This window comes from Dermochelys coriacea, chromosome 3 (genome assembly GCF_009764565.3).
Source record: "Dermochelys coriacea isolate rDerCor1 chromosome 3, rDerCor1.pri.v4, whole genome shotgun sequence".
Taxonomy (NCBI): Eukaryota; Metazoa; Chordata; order Testudines; family Dermochelyidae; genus Dermochelys; species Dermochelys coriacea.
The window spans coordinates 174,532,031-174,552,919 of record NC_050070.1 but is presented as its reverse complement, the minus strand read 5'-3'; the positions used below and the strand labels follow the sequence as shown (position 1 = coordinate 174,552,919).

Sequence of the window (20,889 nt, the reverse complement as noted above, 5' to 3'; positions counted from 1 at the left end):
AAATGAAACATATATATTGTGACAGGCTCAGACCAGAAGAATATAAAATAGTGGTGAAGGCAGGTATATCAGCCTTCAGAATGAGCAGGTCCCCTGTTCCCTGGATAGCCAAACAAAGGCTACTCCAGGCCAATTAAGTCACCTTACGCCAATTAACCAGTTCAGGCCGTTAGGCTAATGGAGACAGCTGGAACCAATCAAGGTCCCACTTACACTGTTTAAAAGTGCTCCTTCCAGCTCCTTCAAGGAGGCCTAGGTGAATAGAGCTGGAGGAAAGGAAGTGTTGCTGAAGCCTGAGGTAAGAGTGAAGCTAGAAAAGGGGACCATGGGGAAAGTGAGCCAGGGAATCAGAGCAGCTCCAGTGATGAAGGGGAAGCTGCCAATGGCTGTTATCGTTAGGGTCCCTGGGCTGGAGCCTGGAGTAGAAGGTGGGCCTGGGTTCACCTCCCTACTCTACAGAGACTCCCTTGAGAGGGGAAGTAGGCCTCGGTCCAGACAGGAGGCTGAACTGTGCCTATTAAGCTCAATAGAGCAACAGAGACTGTGGGGTATTCCCCCTCCCATACTGGCCTGTAATGAAAGTAGCTTGTTAGGCTGTGACCCTTGCCACTACACTGAGAAAGGGAAGTCACACTGATGGCCTTAGTGAGTTTCTGAGGTCATTGAATCCACCTGGAAGCATGGGGCCCACCAATACAGCCTTGGAACTTTGTCACAATATACATGTACAGTGTGTCTTATAGGGGAGGGTATGGTGACCCCTATATTAAGATTGCCAAGCACTTCCATTTTTAATTGATTATAATGCTGCACTGATTGTGGCAGGGTTCTTGTAAGAAAAAATAGTAGGTGATCATGTAATTAAAGACTGTATTATAATATGTACATGCAAGGTGGTCAAAGGCTGCATAGGCAACCTTAATTCTTGCATTTCCTAACTTTTGAGTGCTTGACTTTGCAACCTTAATGACATTTGTGTAAGATAGGGTTGTTTTTTATTGTAAGTGAGTGTGTGTGTGTATATATATTACTGTCATTGAGTGTGTGTGTATATAAATATGTGATTGTGTGATATAAAGCTTTATCTGCTGGAGATTGGGATAGCTGCATTGCTTTTGAGTGGCAAAGTTATGAATGACAGATGGGGACCATCTCAAATGCCAGCAAAAACTTCATCCTACTTTACATTATCATATATTCTGTGTATAACACACACTTACTTAATTTCACCCCATGCACATAAAGCCTAAGTATTTGGGCTCTGTGCAGGGAAGCTGAAAAGGTGAAATTCACCCAGCTAGTCTGGAGACAAGGTACAGATTAGGGTTGCCAACTTTCTAATTGCTGAAAACCAAACACCCTTCTCTGCCCTGCCTTTTTCTCTGAGCCCCTATTCCCTGCTCACTCCACTCCCCCTCTCCATCTGTCGCTCACTCTCCACCTGCCCCCCTCACTTATTTCCCCTCTCTCCCAGGATTCACCTGCTGCCCGCAGAGGCAGGCTGGGAGGAGCTGACACAGAGCCTGCCCGGAGCAAGGTAGAGGGGAGGGGTCAGTCCCTGTAGTGAGGGCCTAGGGTCAGGGTCAGGGCAATTAAGGCACAGAGGGGGCTGGTTCCTGGAGCAAGGGCTGGGGTTGGGAGGGGTCAGCCTCTGGAGCAAGGGGCTAGGGCTGGGGCAATCGGGGTATGGCAGTGCAGTGGGGGCAGGGCAGACAGGATCCCCCTCTGGATGGTGGCACCTACTTCTTGGAGCCTGGTCCGAAAACCACTGCTCTCTGTCAGGTGTCAGCAGCTGAGCAGAGAGCAGCTGCTGCTCTTCCACGCAATATTGGCACTCCAAAGCCCTGCGCTATTTATTCTTCTTTGAGTGCTTGCTCATGTGGATTCCAGTTAGGTGAGCGTGTGTTGCGTGCACAGTCATTGGAAGGTTGTTCCCCTAGCAACACCTGTCGGGTTGGCTATGGAGCCCCCTGGAGTAGCGCCTTCATGGCGGTAAATATAGATCCCTGCCAACCCACTGCTGCCTCAGTTCCTTCTTACCACCAATGGTGGTCATTGGGACTGCAGTTGCTTGCTCTTGCAAGTGCTTCCCCTAGTTTTGTAGCCTCATAGCTTAGTTTGTAAATAGTTGAAATTGTTAGTGTTTAGTTTTTTAATAGGAGAGGGGGCTTTCCCCCACCCCAGATTCCCTCTCCCCCTTTGGGGTTCGGGACATGCCTCAATTCCAGCGGTTTAAATCCTGTAGAGCCTGCCATTAGCCCATGCAAACGGGTGACCCCCACAACTCTTGTCTCAAGTGTTTGGGGAGGTGCACCAGACAGAATGGTGCAAGATTTGTAAAGGGCTACACCCAAGATGGAAGGTTTCAGAGTAGCAGCCATGTTAGTCTGTATTCGCAAAAAGAAAAGGAGTACTTGTGGCACCTTAGAGACTAACAAATTTATTAGAGCATAAGCTTTCGTGAGCTACAGCTCACTTCATCGGATGCATTTTTTAAATTTAAAATGCATCCGATGAAGTGAGCTGTAGCTCATGAAAGCTTATGCTCTAATAAATTTGTTAGTCTCTAAGGTGCCACAAGTACCCAAGATGGAAGAAAGAGCAGGACATCAGGTTCAAGCAGATCCTGATGGAAGCATGTCTTTGTCCACACCCGCCCCAGGGCCAGTAGGATCCAGCACTGAGCACTTCCATGTGGCGTGCATGAGGTGGTGCTGAGGAAAGATTCTGGCCATAGAGATCCTGGGCACCGGCGCTCCCCAGCACCAAAGCTGGTGGAGGCAGCATGGCACTGCTTACAGTCCCCAATGCCACATAAACGGCACAGGAAAACAGGGGGTGCTTGTCCAAGCCAAGAGCTGCCAGATTGGACATTGCTGCCAGAGTTCATCCTGCACAGGAGCCGGCACCATTGACTTTGGCCCCACAAGGGGGACCAAGAAGTCTGGTGCCAGTGGTCTCTCCTGAGCATGAGCTAGAACTCCATTCCACCCCAGACACTTTCGAGGCCACAAGGAATTTGATTGCCATGACGGCTCCACAGTCCCCTGCCAGCCAGGATAGACCACTGGTGCTGCAATGTGGGGCACTGTCTAGAGGCAAGCCTACAATGATAAGGTCACCATCCCCCATGCATAGTTCCCCATGGCACCAGTCACAGACACTGTCCCCACAGCACCAATCCCTGGCACCGCCCCGCTCGGCGCCACTGTGGCCTTCAAACTCCAGATCCACATCATCAGACTCAGAGGTGGAGTCCTATTATTCAAGGCGTAGCCAGCGCCAGTCAGACTGCTGCAGAAGGCAGGACATGGGAGCAGTGCCATGGAAAGCACAGTGGAAGAGGCCCATGCAATGGCCCTTTTGGACACTGTGGGCCTACCACCAGGCCCAGGTCACTTACTCCAGAGGTTCCCACTCGGTGGTGTTGGAACCATGAGTGTCCCCACTGGCCACAAGTCCTCCCACCTCTCAGGGCTCTGCAATGGCATCGGTACAGGCTACACAACGTGTCTGGATCCTGAGCCTGCAATGGGTGCTGAGCCCGCAGTTGGCACTGAGGAGCACGGTACTGAGCAGGACTTATCCAGGGAGCCAGAGGGCCAGAAATGCCCAGTGCCTCCTCTGGCCTTATCGTCGTCATCCCTGGATGAAGTGGTGTCAGGGACCTACTCCTCTGGGCCGCCCCCTATTGACAGCCTAGCACACTAGGACCTGCTGCGCAGGGTGCCTCACAATATGGGGCTGCAGGCTGAGGAGGTAGTCAAATCGGAAGACCTGGTGGTTGACATCTTAGCCCCAGAGGGTCCATTGGGGGTGACTTTGCCCCTCATCAAAACTATACAAGGCAATACTAAAACTCTGTGGCAAACCCCTGCTTCCATTCCCCCGACAGCAAAGTGGGTAGAGAGAAAGTACTTGTTTACTCACCCACAGCCCTGCTTGTTGGTGATGGCTACGGTGAATGAGAGAGAGGCAGGGGCACCAGGGAGTGACCCTGAGGTCCAAAGATTCCAAAAAGCTGGACTTCTTCAGCTGGAAGGTCTAAGCAACCAGGGTGGCTCCACATCAGGATTGCTAGCCATAGGGAATCCTGAGTGGTTACAACTTCAACTCATGGGACTCCATGTTGAAATTCAAAGAGCTGGTACCTACTGAATCCAGGGCAGAGTTTGGGGTCATAGTGGACAAGGGCAAGCCGACATGGTCCTGTCATGGACCTCCTTATAGGCCTCACTGGATGCCATGGCTGTGCCAATCTCACTGCCCGTAGTCCCGGACCTGATCACCCAAAATCACGGTCGCATCCTTCATCCTGAGTTTGTCTCTTCACCTCACAGCTTGCAAACTTCATGGCTAAACCTGTTGGAGCTCAGGTATTCCAAGCAGGTTAGGGAGGTCCTACTTGGTAGCAGGAAACCCCCCACCAAGTGATAACTTACCTGGCCATGTGGAAGAGGTTTGTAATCTGGTGTTCTTGGGGTCATGCTCCTCTGTTGCAGGAGCCCAGACCGCTTATCCTGGACTACCTACTGCACTTAAAACGGCAAGGCCTTTCAGTATTGTCTCTCGAGGTACACCTGGCAACCATCTCTGACTTCCACTTGGGAGTGGCTGGCTGTTTGTCTTTGCCAACCTGATGGTCAGTTGTTTCCTGAAAGGCCTGAGCAGGCTATACCTGCAGGTTAAGCAACCAATCCTGGCTTGAGATCTCAACCTGATCCTTTCCAGACTAATGGGGCCTCCATCTGAGCAACTGGCAACTTGTTCACTGCTCTACTTATCGTGGAAGGTGGCCTTCCTAGTCACCATCACCTCAGTAAGGAAAGTTGTCAGCATTTAAAGCCCTAACCTCTGGCCCTCCATACACCGTTTTCTATAAGGACCAGGTGCAAATTAGGCTTCACCCAGCCTTTCTCCCAAAGGTTGTGTCCCAATAGGACATTTTTCTACTGGTCTTTTACCCTAAGCCTCATGCAGATGGTCGAACAAAGGCTCCACTCCCTGGGTATTTGAGTGCTACCCTTTTACACTGAATGCACAGTTGTTCTGTAAGTGGAATCAGCTGTTTGTGGCAGTCACAGACCGGGAGGTCTTTCATCCAGTCTTGCTGGAGAGGATTTTGTCATGGATCACATCCTGTATCCAGGCATGCTATGATTTGGCGAAAGTACCGGCTCCTGCACTAAAGGCACATTCCACATGAGCACAGGCCTCCTTGGCGGTGTTCCTGGCCCAGGTCCTGATCCAGAAGATCTGCAGGTCAGTGGCATGGTCCACGGTTCATACTTTTACCTCTCATTAAGTGATTACCCAGCACGCCAGAGATGATGCAGCATTTGGCAGGGCAATTCCTTGAACTGACCCACACCTCTTCGTTAGGGCTCAGGAGTCACCTAATTGGAACGGACATGAGCAATCACTCGGAGAAGAAAAGACGGTTACTCACCTCTCGTAACTGTTCAAGATGTGTTGCTCATGTCCATTCCAAACCCACTCGCCTTCCCCTCATTGGAGTAGCCGGCAAGAAGAAACTGAGGAGGCAGTGGGTCAGCTATGAAGGCACCACTCCAAGGAGCTCCACAGCCGATCCAACGGCTGCTGCTAGGGGAAAAACTTTCCAACAACTGCATGCAGCGCGCGCACACCTTATTGGAATCGACATGAGCAACACATCTCGAACAACAGTTACGAGAAGGTGAGTAACTTTTTTTGCCCCCATCAAGACAGACCGTGCAATGTTCATTAACGCCTTACAAACACCCCGGAACATAGAACTCCAAAAGCCCTGCAATTTCCAGACAGCCCCCTGTTTTTATTTCCCTCCCAAAATAATCACACCCCAATAGTAACTGCCCTCCAGTGTACAGCTTGCATTGCCCAGCCCCTGAAAGCCCTGCTATGAATCCCTGCCACAAGCCCTATGTTACCCACCTCCAAAGTGCACCCCTCCCACACCCTGTGGCATGTAGTATTGTGCCTGCAATCCCTCCCCATTTGCATGGGACAGGGAGCTGCCACTGGCCACATGGGGGGGCCCAAGTCCTGCTCCTATCCTGAGGCATCTTGCTCCTACCCTCTGCGAGGACAGCTTTTACCTTCCCTCTACCCCAGGAGCCCAGCCCCAGCAGCAGCTGCCAGCTTCCCCTCCTGGGCAGCCAGGGGGAAACTTACTAGGGCTGCAGTGAGGGTTGCATCCCTTTTTCCCTCTGCGGTGAGGACGTGAGCTGCAATGCCAATGTAACATGAGAGGTGTCCCTAAGGCTCTGGCTCCAGGTGGCCATTAGCCCACAGCCAATGTGAAGGCAACGCGGATCTGCACAGTAGCAGTGGTCACCAGCAGCTCCCAGCTCCAGCTCCAGGAAGCCCTTCAGCAATTGCAGCAGACCTACTGCAGCCAACCACACTTTTAGCATCCAGTCAGCTGTGCTGACTGGATGATGCCACATCCAGTGAAACACCGGACCCCCTGGCAACCCTAGGTACAGCGATACTTCAGTTTACACACTGGAATATATGCCACAGCCTCTCCACACTGACAGTGTTGATGATGGATCACACAGCTCGTGCAGTCTCCTTGTCACACGTTTAGACCACTCTCAAATTAGCTTTCTGCATAAGCTTATAGGTCTGGTGTGGAGACCATTTTCTGTGATGGGCAGGGTGGGTGTAGACCTCAGGCTGCGGTGGGTAAGCCAGGTGCAGGTGAACCCCCTCCCCCTTTCATGCAACCTCTAACTGGGGATTAAGTGGTGCAAAGGGCCATCAGCTAGCTTTCTGCCCAAAGGAAAAATTTTATCCACAGTTTACTGGAGCTGGGCATGGTCAGCCTAGGAGTGAGATAAGAGGATCCATAGTGGTTCAGAACTCCTCTCTATAATGAGGAAAACTAAAGGTCCAAATCTGAAAATCTTTGAACTTTTGGGGGGAAAGGGATTTGAAATCCTTACCCAAACCCAGATTCCTAATGTGTGTTAGGCACCAGAAGATGCCCCATCTACACAGATGAATGTTTTCCACTTCACCCTATTTATTCCTAACCTTTGACCTCTTATGAATCTTTTGTGCCAGTTCCTGGCCCTCTGTTGCCAGACCTCAGCTTGGTGGGGCTTATGAATTGCTTGTCTAGGTTTTATCTTCTCTAAAAGGTCAATCCCATAGTGCTAAAAAAGGATGAGTCTTGTTTAAAGAGGTGCATTTTTTTGGCACCATGCAACTCTGCAGTCTGGGGAGGCCTCCTCATTGGCTGGCTGACCCAGCGTTGTTTGTTGTGAGTAATGCAAGCCTTAATACATTCAGCGCAATTTAGATATATTAATGGAGATAAAAGGGTGGCACGAGGAATTAACTACAAAAACACTGTTCTCAGAACACTACCTCAACAAATAAGTCAGCAGTAAGTAGACCAAACCAGAAGCCTGCTTAGTTCAGCAACAGAGAAGCTCTTATTGCAGCATCTCTCCAAGGTACTGCCCCACCCAGGTGAAATAAGCACTCATCCTTCATGAAAGGAGCATTGGCTCACATTGCTTCAGAGACATCTGCTTAGACTCTGGAAATGCTTCTGCTTTCCTTTACCTGGAGAGTGAGCAACTGTTTGGGAGACAGTTTCCAGTTCAAATCCCAGCTCCTCCCTGGGTTGGCCTGCTTACTCAAAATGATAGGCTTGGGTATGGGTCTGAAGACACTTACACACACCAATGGCAAATAGGTTCTACAAGACTGAGGACTTCTAGGTGCCTAGAAGTAAGTTGCAAAGCAACAGCAAATAAGATGTGAAAAATGACGCTGCCCATCTCTGCTTAAAAAGTATTAAGTATCCAGCTTTGTTTCCTTTATTTGGGGCTGGCTATAGAGGAAAATGATAGTTACATTCCTGCTGGTGGATGCATATCTCAGTCCAGTCTGGCTTGTGCAGTGCTTCCCCTCATTTGTTTCACTTTTAGCACTTCTCAAGGCTAAATTATTTTAACCTTGGAGCTGTCAACCTTCTGAAAAAGAGTTCCCAGAAAGATGACTGGATTGTTCTCCAAATATTCTAAGGTTAAAGACCACTTCTTGGTCATCCCTCTTCTCCTCTCAGATATAATTTCAAACATTTATTTTAATATAGTGCTGACATTTTTCTTAAAGGAAAATGTGGAGCAGTAATTGCATCAATTTTTATTGTACACAAAATAGCAATTTTCTTCTGTGGACATCGTTTGAGTCAATATTCCCATATTGTTTTGGTGTTGGGGCAGAAAGCCTCCTAAAATATTTAATCCCAACAATCTTTCGAAGAAATCTTTTACAAAAGTCCAGATGGAAATAGTTCTGATATGAAGGGGGAGCAAATCCACAAGGTTAAGGAAGGGACTCGCATAAAGAATCTAGCTCTAACTCTGAGGTCTCCAACTCCATGTTTTGTGTTAGCTCTGTCAACCCTGTCAAATATCATTTTAAGACGTATATCCTCTTTGGGGTTCTGTTGTTGGCCCAATGGAACCAGTACATGAAAATAACTCGCATCATGGTAGAAAATATGCATGAATCTGTGGAAGCTGATTATCACAGAGCTGAAAAAATGTAGTAGCACTTTGAAGACCCATGAACTGTTGAGTTGGGCCAAATCCTCAAATGTAGTCCCAATGAAGTCATTGGGAGTCAGGCACCTGAACACCATTGAAGATCTGGCCCTTAGATGATCAGATCTTGCAGTCAGCAAGACTATCCTGGAAGAGCCCATCTCCCTTACAGAGCCTCATTGACTTCAGTGGAACTCTGAGCTGGATGATGCCCAAAACTGTGCAAATCAAATTGTAGTGTTGGGGGTTCACAGTGTACATGTTGTGTTCAGGAAAAGGCAGATTCAAAATGTTTCTTAAAACTGGATGTGAGATAAAGTGAACACTCCATGTTAGTAAAAAGTAATCTGAATCTGAAATATAAAGGTGTTGGCGCTCACGGTGCACACAGTCAAACTATTTAATGTTACCCTGCAAAAAAAATCTCTCAGCTCCTTTGAGAGTACAGACAACTGGAGCTGGATGAATACTGCGCCCAAAAAAAACCCCCATACCTGAAGCAAATTCATTTAAAGACATATTTGTGGATTTCTAACGCTTTTGTGTTTACCTTCTGGAGACACTTGTGAGATTAAGTTTTATTAGTATAAGTACTCCTGGGAACTAATATTTGCAGAAAATGAATTTTAATTTGCTTTCTAAAGGTTTTTGTATCTGTCTAGAAGAGTTATGCTCATCCAGTCAGGGAGCAAAAGCAGTATCCTCTGACTTGCTTGACCAATTACTTCTAAGCAACATAAGTCATAGAGCAGATGACATCTCTGAAAAATTTCTTAGATTCGAAGACACCATTATGATCTTCTAGTCTGATTTCCTGCCTGACAAAGTCCTAGAATCTCCCTCAGTAATTTCTGCATCAAGCTTATAACTTCTATATGAGATATAGCACATCTTTCAGAAAGACATTTAGTTTTGTCTTAAACTGCAAATGAACATGAATCCATCACACCTTGGGCTTAATTACTTATCTGTGATTATCTGTTAATTACTCACTGTGATTTATTCCTAGTCTGTATTAGTCTAGCTTCAACTTCCAGCCATTGTTGTGGTTTGTCCAAGACAAATTAATTGGTTGTGGAGCTGGGAATAGAAACCAGGGGACCTTGCTGACAGGACCTCCAGACACTTATGCTGTATAGAAATCTGTTCCTTAATATTAATTTGCCTAGCAATCTGGAGAAAATACACAATTTTAAGATTAACAGTTAATTATTTTTAAAAGAATGGTACATAAGCCTTGTCTCTTGAAAACGTATAAAATATCAGGTTTCAGAGTAATTTGTTAGCCTCTAAGGTGCCACAAGTACTCCTTTTCTTTTTATGTATAAAATAGTGTGAATTTCTGAAGACTTTAGAGGAATGAGTTTGGCAGAACATGTAATTGATGAGTGACATCCAAATAAGTGCCAATAAAAGCTTTAGACTGCAACTTATCATCATGTGCTCTTCTTTATGTATAATTTTATGGAAAAGTTCATTTAGAAAGAGTTTAAAGTATTTGGTACTATTTTTCATGTCTTTCTGCCTGCCAGGTTAGGTTGCTTTAATACAAAGAGTCCAACTGCAAAAGTGGAGAGGCAGGTAAAAATTAATAGCGGTTAACCATGGGGCCCAAATCAAAACATTGTCTCCAAATACCTTTAACCTACGAAATCCTGTAGTCTTCAATGGAAGGCAGAAAGTATTTCTAGCCAAGTTGGATTTTTAGTGCAGTGTTGACTAATCACCTATTTTGTTGTTGTTGTTGCTGCTTTACTTAAAGCTCCAGCTGCTGGAGCCAAGGGATTGCACAAGAACCTCAGTTTTAAATTTTATTTTATTTTTTTTAAACTAAGTTTGTGGTTGCAGAGAGAAGCTTGAAAACATGGAGTGAATGTCGCCTTAAAGGCTCAGAAACTAGACTGCAAATAACTCAAAGGTTATTATTTATAACACATCTTTATGATGTTTTGGGGGCAGTCTTATGGATTTTGAATGCTTACATTGGCTGCAGATACCAGCGTAAGATTGCAGAGCTGACAGTTAGTAAGCCAGGCTTTTACACTACTATCCAAAAGTGGACATGCTAAACATAGAACCGCCACAGTGCCATTTTGTTACAAATTCATTTTTCAGAATAGAGCTGCACTTTAAAACTGTCCCCACTCCCAGAACCAAGTATACTATAGCTAAGCTTGGCTTTTGGACTGATGCAGTTTTAATTCTCACTTCCTGTGTGTTTTTGTTCCCCCCCCCCTTTCCCTCACACCTTCCCATCTACATTTTCAGAGAAAGAAGGAAATAGTCTGTGGCATTTTCTTTTTATATGAAAATGGCAGCTGTCTGAAAGATTTCTGTTCAAAGTAGGTTTCAGCGGAGATAGATTAATGGCCAAAGTTCAAATGAGGACATCAGAAGTGTCACTGGATACTTATAGAATCATTTAAAGGCCCTGTTCCTCTCTTGTACCTTTGCTTCCTTCTGTTGTGCTTCTGCTACCACATGCTGTCTTCACAGGGGCATGTTTACTTGTCATGCACCTACCATGCACCAGTAATATCCATAGTGCTGCTGTTCTCTCCCCATGGAGAAAGATGCAGCTTTAAAATGTTCTACCTGTTTATGGCTGATGTATTGGGAAATGCATGACTCGAAAACTGTGGTGGCAGAACTAATATAAGAATGGTTTTACTTTCTCTCAACAACAATAACACCACCACCACCACCCCCCCCCAAGAAAAAAGAAAAGGAGTACTTGTGGCACCTTAGAGACTAACAAATTTATTAGAGCATAAGCTTAATAAATAAAAGCTGTAGCTCACGAAAGCTTATGCTCTAATAAATTTGTTAGTCTCTAAGGTGCCACAAGTACTCCTTTTCTTTTTGCGAATACAGACTAACATGGCTGCTACTCTGAAACCACCCAAGAAAGGGTCATTTGAAGTGGCTGGACCTACTTCTATAAAGCATTACTGATCTTCAAAACCAAATGGTATAAGCTTTCCTTTTGTTTTACCAACACTGTTGTATCCGGCACTACTGACGGTCAAACCAAGTGGGGTTATACAACTTTCCTATTATGCTAGCAGGGTTGAACCAAGAACATTTCAGAGTTAACAGAAAATCCAGCAACACAACTGATACTTTGCCTAAAGAAATGCATGCTCTTTCTAGACAAAACATTTTTTTTTGCAATATTATTAAAGACCAAGTACAACCCCTGCTATGCCAAGGATTTTAATGGATTAGGATTACTATGCCATCTCAATGGACACCCTTGTTTGTTTCTGGAAGAAGTCCTTCGCTGGAAAGGAAAGCAATCCCTCCCCTATACTCTTTGCTGTAATCGCTGCTAACAAGAAGACTAGTGAAGTTTTTGTTTTTAAAAGGCTTGGCAAAAGACATTTTGGACTTGTGGATTAGTTTGCACTCCTCTCTCCCCACTTGATCCTTAAGGATTTGCCTCAGTCATGGATTTCTATTAGGCTTGTTAATTCTGTTTTTTAAAAAGCCGTTAGAATAAAGAAATCTTTTAGTGAGAGCCACTCATCGGGGATTAGCTATGAATGGACTGAACAACTCACTGACTCCCTTTAGGGGATAACCTTTGACTCGTGGGTCAGATGGTGATTCATCTTTAGCCTCAGACCCGAAGCAAGCTGAAGGCACCAAACAAGTGTCTTCTCTGTTTTGCAGATTTACTGAGCCCAGTGACAAGCAAAGTAAAAGATGGGCTCTGATGACATTTTATTATCACAGCTGTTATTCCACAAAATTGGGGGAAAATAATAAAGTAGATAGAATATCAAAGGCTGTAGTAACTGTTATTAGAAGGAAACTGTAGAATCTAAAGAGACCTGTCTGTTTTCCTCCTTTACAATTTCAGAGCTGTTTTTTCAGCAGGGATTTTCCTGGCACAATAGTGGTGCTTCAATTTTTGATTCAGAATTGAAGGGTGGAGAGAGTGGCTTTTGGAAGAGTTTCTGTTGTAAATGGTAACTTTATCCAGTCCTGATGGTATTGAAAATTTGAGTTGTTCTTAAAAGTTTAAAGGAGATGCCTGTATGGTGCTGTAGATACTGTATTAAAGTACAGCATCAAACTTATTTGCTTTGGCTAGCACATCTGAACAGTGCTTTTAGGATGCAAAATGAAGTAGAGAGAAACCAAAAATCTGACTGAGATCTTAAATGCAATGAATCTAGGATTTTATGGGTGAGACCTTAGAGACTAACAAATTTATTAGAGCATAAGCTTTCGTGAGCTACAGCTCGCTTCATCGGATGCATTTGGTGGGAAAAAACAGAGGAGAGATTTATTTATATATATATATATATATATATACACACACACACACACACACACACACACACACACACACACACACACACACACACACACACACAGAGAACATGAAACAGTTTCATGTTCTGTGTGTGTGTATAAATCTCTCCTCTGTTTTTTCCACCAAATGCATCCGATGAAGTGAGCTGTAGCTCACGAAAGCTTATGCTCTAATAAATTTGTTAGTCTCTAAGGTGCCACAAGTACTCCTTCTTTTTGCGAGTGCAGACTAACACGGCTGCTACTCTGAAATGGGTGAGACCACAATGCAAATAAGTATCATTGTGCACATGATGATTATGCAAGATTAGTGTTTTTTATCTAATGCTTTATGCAATGATCTTCTGAAATCCATGGTTTTTTTTTTTTTGTTTTTTTGAAACCGTCAACTGCATCTATCAGATTGTCAATGGCATAGGTCAACTCTTGATGAATAAAAATCAAAACTAGTTCATTCAAATGGCCTTTCAGTCAGCTGTTGTAATGCATCAGTAGGCTTTCAGATAAGCAAACATGGACAAGGAACACTTTTTTTTTTTTCTCATTAGCTGTCATTACAGGAAGAGTAACAAACAGCTTTAACAATTATGTGAGTATTGTGAAAAATTGGTTCATAGGGAGTCAGGGTTTCAGTAATGTTTTATTAATATTTTATTTATTATGTGCATGCTCAGGATCAAACTTCCAGTATGTTGGGCATTGTGCTAACACAGAGGTAGCCCTGAAGAGCTTAAGATGGGATTTTCAATGTAGCCTAAGGAATTAAGCAGCCAGCTACCATTGAATTTAGGCACTTAACTCCTGTGTGGGAGAAGAAGGGAAGAATGATATACATTTTTTTTCTCACTCTCATATTGAAAGACCCTATCCTGAGTCCTCTTTTTGAGAGTGAGAGTGTTGGGGGACCTGGTGACAACCATAGCTAAATACTGTAGTGTAGACAGGGGCTTCACTACAAATACTAACATCTGAGTGGATCCACATACAATAGTACACTTAGCCCCAACATGGTCTTTTTGTGTCTTTTGTCAGCACTTTACATAGGTCTTCAGATCTTGCTAACGTTTTAGATTGTGCATTGGCATGGTTTGGGCACATGTTTAAGTCCCGTCTAGAGTAAAAAATGGAAATGTGCTTTAACCATGTTGCAGCACTACACTCTTGTAGCCAGCCACACCACCATGATTTTCATGGAGGCATGATTTTAACATTTTGCAGTATGATCTGTTCTTTCCCTAGAGACAAATAGAATAATCTTTGTGGGAAAAACACTTTGTATAAATTAAACAGTTTTTACTTTTAATAAAAATAGCCTTTAAAATCTGAAAATGCATTAGTAGCTGGTAATTGAGATCAGGGGTATAAGACTCATGCCTTTGCATGCTCAGAAAGCTGTGTGAGTTCATAATGCATCATCCAGATTTTTGCAAATTTTTATTTCCCAGGCAAAAAACTTACGTTTATGTGAGGACAGCAATACTGATGTCCCTTTTCCACATCTACACTAATCATCTGGAATGAAGTTGTTTATATAATTGGCAGGTTTACTAGATGCAGTATGATTCACATTTAGCAGTTAGATGGAGCTGCCTGGTGTGCATTCTGTGGTCATTCTTTATTGCAAATATTATAGGGCGAGGTTGATATGAAGCACACTTACATCCTTGCAAGGTGTCTAAGAATAGTGATTGACATAGCTGGAAATGGATGGGCTCATCCTGCAAGGATGTTCTAATCTTTCCTAAAGATCTAAACTTTCCTAAAGTAGGTGAATGTGTGGAATCCAGGAGCTGGTTAAGCCTGTTAGTTTGAAGCTTGATCCAGACTTTGGGGTTGTGGGGACCTGGGAATTTGGTCCAGGCCTATCTTGACAAGGATCATTCCCCCTATAAAATGTAGTTTGAGACCAATGCATAAATATAGATCTCCTTTCCTTTTTTCTTTGTTATTGGGGAACAGGGAATAGTCAGACATTTTCAGTGCTGAATTGTCATTTCAGGGGCATCAATAGTCCCCCCCCCTGAAGTTTTTCACAGCTTTATTGGGGTGGGTCTTATGGCTTTATAAGGAGGCTGGATTGAGGATTTATTTATCGCTTAAGAGTTTTTAGATTTGTTTGCATACTTTAAAAACTTTCCCATTCTCACTTCCCATCCATGGTGGGTAAGGAAATATGTTTTACTGGACATCTGCTGTTGGTGAGAGAAGCAAGCTTTCGAGGGTTTAGGACAAGTCTTGCAAATCCCTACGGCGCTAAGATCCTTCTAAGCTGCACAGGCTTAGGGCTGTGGGGGGGGGAGAGATGCCCCTACCCCAGCATGGACCTGCTGTAGCAGGGGGAGGTACCCATCCCCACTGGCCCCAGCACAGACCTGTCCCGGACTTCCCACAGCTGCAGGAGAGGAGCCCATCTCTTGAGCAGGCCTTCCAGAGCTGCCACAGCCTCTCCCCTGACCTTGAGCTGCTGTGGTGAGAGGGCTGGGGGGAGTCCTCTCTTCCCACTGCAGCCCTGGGACAGCCTGCACCCCAAACCCCTCATCTCTAGCTCCACATCAGAGCCTGCACCCCTCCACATCCAACCCTCTGCCTCAGGCCCCACCTGAGAGCCTGCACCCCCAGCCAAAGCCCTCACCCGCCCCACACCCCAGTCTTCTGCCCAGCCCTGAGCTCTCTCCCACACTCCAAATTCCTCAGTCCCACCCCCACCACATGAATTATGTACACCAATATGGAGGTAACATGTCACACATCACCTCCATATTGGTGCACATAACAAAATTCATTCTGCACATGGACATAAAAAATTAAAGGGAATGCTGCTCCAAGGTGAGAATTTTCTGAGCTTTCTGTGAGAGAACGACAGTGTTCTATCTCATGGGGCCCTAACTGTAAATTTTCAAAACTGTGTGTGTGTTTTAGCTTTGCATGCAACTTGTATTAAAGCCTATGGGTAAAATCCCCACATTCTCCTAAGTCTCTGGCGTCTTTTCTGTAACAGTGTTGAAATGTCTCCAATTACACTTCCAATCTAATAATTTTCAACAACATTGTGGAGGTGGGGGTCTTGCAAGCCATTGTTAGTAACTACCGCTGTCAGTGGGTCATTTTTATGATGAACCACTGTGCTGTGTGCATATATTTAGCTTTTTCTGAGAAAGTCCCACTATTGTTGGAACACCAGTACTGCTGAATGTGACAGGGCTCACGGGAGAAATGCTGGCTATATTGACTTCAGTGGGGCCAGGATTTCACCTGATGCACTTTTTATCACTGTGTGTGTGTAACCCTGCTCTGAGCAGGCACAGAGCAATATCATGTCCTTCTGGGGGGATTCTACACCAAATATTAAATATTTCACCAAACAAATACAAATTCGGTGCACAATATCTTAAAATTCTGCATATTTTATTTGTCAAAATAAAGCAATATAATCATACTTTTCAATTTCGGTAATTTATTTAAACTACAATACAATGGATGGAGAATGGGAGTGGGGAGCATTGGAGGAAATCCCCAAACCTCCTTTGTCTAATAGTAATGCAGCTAGGTTTGACCCTTTATTTCTAGTTGTTCAACAAATGTATGCAGCCATATGCTCAGTATTGCATCATAGGCAACTGAAGAGCAAGTGAGGGCTATTAATAATCTCCAGAAAGATGACAAACGGTTCATGGAACTATGCAGACATTTTGATGGAAAGTTTTTTCAGTCCAAAAATTTGGACCAGTTCTAATCACTAATGCACCATAAGCATTTATAAGGCCATACTGTCCTTTACATTGCCAGGGGGAGGTAAATGAATCTTTTTACACCTGTTTTATACTCCTGGGGAGTTCACAAAGACAATGGGAACAATTCACTAAGTGGGCAGGCTGCTACTTTCTGCTTTGGCTGAGGGGACAGAGCCTGGCCCACACCTACCGCCTCAAACACCCCAAAGCACTGTCCCTCCATGCCAAATGTGCAGTAATAGCAAGCAAGAGGGACAAATTTCAGAGTAGCAGCCGTGTTAGTCTGTATTCGCAAAAAGAAAAGGAGTACTTGTGGCACCTTAGAGACTAACAAATTTATTAGAGCATAAGCTTTCGTGAGCTACAGCTCACTTCAGAGGGACAAAGTATCTCACTCTTTCACACACATGACTGCCCAGCCCCTCCCTGCAGTGCTTTATGTTTCTACCAGCTGCTTTGGGCCCCTGAACTGACTTGAGCTGCTGGGGAGGTGCGCATGACCACTCTTGTGGTTTCCCTTTGCTTCCCCATCAGAAGTCATTTTTGTGCAGTAAAGCAAAGAAATCTGGGGGGGACATGTATTCTGTACACCCCTAAAGTCCAGAAGGCATTTTAATCTGTGGTTTTTGGAATGGGCTAGTGTAGGAGATGGGGTCTGGCTACAAAGTTTGGATCTGGACTGAGGGCTGAACTTCCCAAGTGTTTGGATCTAAGGTTTTGGTTTAGGTCCATCTTTAGTTTCCCACGCAGAAAAGTCAAATTTAACATTGTTTAGGGGAGATTGCAGATCACTCACCATACTTTGTGTCCCAGGACACAGAACAAGCTCACCTAGCACTTGATCCAAAGCTCCCTGAGATCATTCAAAGTTTGTCCATTGTCTCCAACCAGCTTTGTATAAGACTCCTACTTAAATAAAACTGATGTAAAGTGGTTTAAATAGAAAGCTTGGTTAGAAGTGTGGTTCCTGAAATGGGTTGGAGTTAATGCTTAGTTGTCAAATTACCTGCAACATCAAATTACCTGAAGCAATGTGCCAAGTCTTTTGCCTTGCCTTGACATGATGTGTTTGCTCATTCTTCTTTAGCATAGTATTGATCTGGATATATTTTGATCAGGTTTTCTAATCTCTTGCACTGTTCCTTAAGCCAACTCATTTTAGAAGAAGAATTTCTTACTCCACAGCCTTGTACATGCACTACATTATTTTTTAAACAACACCAAACGCTGTTGTTACCACAGATGTAGCCACCCTTGCAGCTTTTCGCTGCTGTTTGCAGTTGGCAGTCATCTCCAGTTCCACTGCAGAGGTGTAATTTCAAAGCCAAATTGACTTTTTGCACATCTGAGAGAGAAATATCATGGCTCATGTCTATGCAAAGGGAAAACCTTGGTGCGGTAAGGCCTAGAGGCCCTAGTCAGGATCAGGGCTCATTGTACTGGGCACTGTAAATGTAGAGAGGAAAAACGGGCCTTGCCTACAATCTAATTAGACATGTCAGACAAACAAATATAGACTGACCTCATACAAACATTGGACCTAAGTTTGGTCTCAGTTAAAGCAGTGTAAATCAGGAGTAATAAATACTTCCAAGTCAGGGCTGAGCAAGCCCTTTTGTAACCTAGAGCAGCTTGCAGAGAGAGGCCACTGCTATGCTGAACAGTTTGCTTGCAAACTACTGGCCTCACTTTCAGAAGTGCTGAACACCTGCTCTTCCCATTACTTACCTCAGTGTGAGCTGTGGATGCTCAGCACTACTGAAAATCAAGCCACATTTGCAGTATGTATTGCAGGCTGCTCTGGGCTATGTGCAGGGAGTAGCTGACTATATATTAATGCAGAGTGAGGCCTTTTGAGTTGACTTATTGTTGAGCCATTTTAAAGCAAATATGGACATGCCATAAGCTTCAAAGAGGTTTAGCTTTTGCCCTCTTCTTGAAAAGCACATTCATCTCCTAGAGTGCTAGCTGGTCAGGGTTTACACTGTTTTAGGTGCTGCAGTTCTCCTGATGCTACTTTTCTCAGTGCAATGAGAACCCAAATATTTTAAAAAAACAAACAAACTCTGAAACATTTTAGAAATGGCCACAGTTGAGAGGACTTTTTGCACTGTGATAAACTACAGATCAAACATTTTTCTGAAACAGTTTCTAGATTTACACTGTGAATGAAATAAAAAATAAATGCAATATGTCACCAGTGCAGGCACAGTTAATAATAATAATTAATAAATAATAAAATTAATAGTTTTTGCTTTCTAGAAAACGTTCTTTTTATTCTTTAAAACTTTCATTTTCTTTCCTCACTTCATATTAACTCTAATACTCAGCAAGGCAAGAGGCTGCTCAAATTACATAGTAAGGGTATGTCTACACTATGAAATTAGGTTGATTTTATAGAAATCAATTTTTAGAAATTGATTTTATACAGTCAATTTATATGTCCCCACTAAGGGCATTAAGTCGGCAGAGTGTGTTCTCAATACCGTGGCTAGCATCAACTTAGAGTGGTGCACTGTGGGTAGCTATCCCACAGTTCCTGCAGTCTCTGCTGCCCATTGGCATTTTGGATTAAGCTCCCAATGCCCGCTGGAGCAAAAACATTGTCGAGAATGGTTTTGGGCACATGTCGTCATTCACCCGGCCCTCCGTGAAAGCAATGGGAGACAATCATTTTGTGCCTTTTTTTCCTGGGTTACCTGTGCAGACGCCATACCACAGCAAGCATGGAGCCTGCTCAGCTCACCACTGCTGTTCTGAGCATTGTAAATACCTTGCATATTATCCTGGAGTATGTGCAGAACGGGGCTAAGAGACGCCAGCACGAGGACGATTGTGATGAGGATATGGACATAGACATTCCTGAAAGCACATGCTGTGGCAATTGGGACATCATGGTGGCAGTGGGGGTGGTTGACACAGTGGAATGCTGATTCTGGGCCCGGCAAACAAGCACAGAGTGGTTGGACCGCATAGTGTTGCAGGTATGGGATGATTCACAGTGGCTGCGAAACTTTCACATGCATAAGGCCGCTTTCCTCGAACTTTGTGAGTTACTTTCCCCCCCCTCTGAAGCACAGGAATAGCAAGATAAGAGCTGCCCTGACAGTTGAGAAGCAAGTGGCGATAGCCCTGTGGAAGCTTGGAATGCCTGACTGCTACCGGTCAGTCGGAAATCAATTTGGAGTGGGCAAGTCTACTTTGGGGACTGCTGTGATCCAAGTAGCCAGTGCAATCATTAATGTTCTGCTGTCAAGGGTAGTGATTCTGGGAAATGTGCAGGTCATACTGGATGGCTTTGCTGCAATGGGGTTCCCTAACTGTGGTGGGGTGATGGACGGAATGCATATCCCTATCTTGGCACCAGACCACCTTGCCAACCAGTATATAAACTGCAAGGGGTACTTCTCAATGGTGCTGCAAGCACTGGTGGATCACAAGGGACATTTTCACAGACATCAGCGTGGGATGGCCGGGGAAAAGTGCATGACGCTTGCATCTTTAGGAACTCAGGGCTGTTCAAGCAGTTGCAGGAAGGGACTTACTTCCCAGACCAGAAAATTACCTTTGGGGATGTTGAAGTGCCAATAGTTACTCTTGGGGATCCAGCCTACACCTTGCTCCCATGGCTCATGAAGCCATACACAGGCAGCCTGGACAGTAGTAAGGAGCAGTTCAACTACAGGCTGAGCAAGTGCAGAATGGTGGTAGAATGTGCCTTTGGATGTTTAAAGCTTGCTGGCACTGTTTGACTAGGTCAGACCTCAGCACAACCAACATTCCCATTGTTATTGTTGCTTGCTGTGTGCTCCATAATATCTGTGAGAGTAAGGGGGAGATGTTTATGGCGGGGTGGGAGGTTGAGACAAAATCACCTGGCAGCCGATTTTGAGCAGCCAGACACCAGGGTGATTAGAAGAGCACAGCTAGGCGCACTGCGCATCAGAGAGGCTTTGAAAACCAGTTTCATGACTGGCCAGGCAACGGTGTGACAGTTGTATGTGTTTCTCCTTGCTGCAAACCCGCCCTCTTTGTTGGTTGGCTTACAGGGAATTAAAATCACCCTCCCCCCTTTGAGCACAGCTGGAAAAGGAAATAAGTAACTATTGTTTTGAAACCTTGCATTCTTTCTTTATTAAAAAAAAAAAAAGTGAGAACTGACAAGGTAGCCCGGGTGGTGTGGGAGGAGGGAAGGACAAAGGCACATTGCTTATTGTAGCCACACTACAAATCAAAACTGTTTGAATGACAGCCTTCTGTTGGTTGGG

The 20,889-nt window shown here is 44.7% G+C and overlaps 1 long non-coding RNA gene across 2 annotated transcripts in view; it reads left to right on the top strand.

The window, feature by feature from the left end:
• The first annotated feature begins 252 nt into the window (after window positions 1-252).
• The window catches only part of LOC119853571, a 66,913-nt gene continuing 46,276 nt past the window's right edge, over window positions 253-20,889 (top strand). For both annotated transcript variants that reach the window (XR_005292133.2, XR_005292130.2), the window contains exon 1: window positions 253-298. This is a non-coding gene — a long non-coding RNA (uncharacterized LOC119853571). The remainder of the gene's footprint in view (window positions 299-20,889) is intronic.